Genomic DNA, 1593 nt, shown 5'->3' with positions numbered 1-1593 from the left:
GGTGCAGGAGGGGCCCTCTTTGAGGCAGGGGAGCCCCCTCCTTGCCCCCCAGCCAGACTGGGAGGGGGATTGGGCTTTTTTGGAGGGGCTGGTCCTTCCTCCTTGCCCGCGTTGGTACCCAGAGAGAGATGCTGCAAAGCTGTTGCCCCTAGCAACCGGTGTCCATGGCGACGCCTGGAGCAAACCCGTGCCGCTGTTTCGTTGGGGCGGGATGGAGGTGCGTGGGGGTCCTTCAGGCCCACAGCGCTTGTCAGTGAAAGGGGGGGGGAGCAGAGTCGATGGCTGGCATTGTCCTGGGTTCGAATCTCAACTGCGATACATACTGATCCCGCTTTTGTGGGAATGGGTGGTTTATAAATTAAATTTTAAAGAAACAAATCTGGAGGGGGGGAATGAATTTTAAAATACCCGCAGAGGAGTCCTGCTGGATCAGACGGAAGGGCTGTTTAGACCAGCCCTCTGTTCCCGACAGTGTCCAGGCAGGGGCCCTTGCTGACCATCAGAGGCCCTCTGCCCTGGAGCCTGGAGGGAGGGGTGCCAACCTCCAGGCTGGACCTGGAGATCCCCCGACATTGCAGTTCGTTGTGTGGGCAGAGTTTGAATAGGCAAAGAAGCCCTCCAGCCGCTTAATAAAACTATAGAAACAAACCTTGCATAGGAAGGGGAGCGAGAAGAGATGGAACAGACTGTCTAACTGTTCTGGGCTTCTGTCCGTTCTGGAGGCAAGCAGGGGGGAGGTTTGCCCAAAGGAGCAGGAATCCTCTCCAGTTCAGCCTGTCGTGATGCTGGAGGGGAGTATTTGGAAGAAACGCCAGGATGGTTCTATTCTCACCATGCTAAAAATACACATCTCCTCTGATGCCCCCTGCAGGATGCTCTCTGTATTTGTATTCTGCCCAGTTATGCACCCTGCTGGTCTGGCAGATCCCAGCCCGTCTCCAGATTGCTGAGAGGGCTGGAGAAGCGAACTGCTTTGGGGGGTGGCCTCCCACCCCACGGAAGTCGCTCCCTTCCTGCGTTTTACTCTCCCCAGAATCCTCCCTCAAATCTCAAAGAATTTATTACGTATTTATTATTGGATTTCTATCCCACCACTTCTCCAAGGACCCAGAGTTGGCAACCCCACCTGGAGGTCAGATCTGGTTGTCAGGGCTGTGGGTGGGTTTACACTGCGGCTGTCTTTCGGCGACCCCTGTAAGGGGCTTGTGGGGCAAGGGAGGAGCAGAGGGGGTTGGACATTTCCTTCTTCTGCAGAGTCTTCCTTGGTGGTCTTCCTTCCAGGAACCGTCCCAGAGAGACGGACCAGAATCAGTGGGATGAAATTAATGCAAAAGAAATTCCGTCTAAACATCCGGAAGAAGTTCCTGGCAGTCAGAGTGGTTCCTCAGTGGAACAGGCTTCCTCGGGAGGTGGTGGGTTCTCCATCTTTGGAGATTTTTAGACAGAGGCTGGAGAGCCATCTGACGGAGAGGCTGATTCTGTGAAGGCTCAAGGGGGTGACAGTGGATGAGTGATAGGTTTGGGCTGCACAGTGCAGGGGGTTGGACTAGATGACCCAGGAGGTCCCTTCCAACTCTATTATTCTAGGATTCT

The sequence above is a fragment of the Paroedura picta genome, chromosome 1 (assembly GCF_049243985.1).
Source record: "Paroedura picta isolate Pp20150507F chromosome 1, Ppicta_v3.0, whole genome shotgun sequence".
Lineage (NCBI taxonomy): Eukaryota > Metazoa > Chordata > Lepidosauria > Squamata > Gekkonidae > Paroedura > Paroedura picta.
This window is presented reverse-complemented; position numbering follows the sequence as displayed.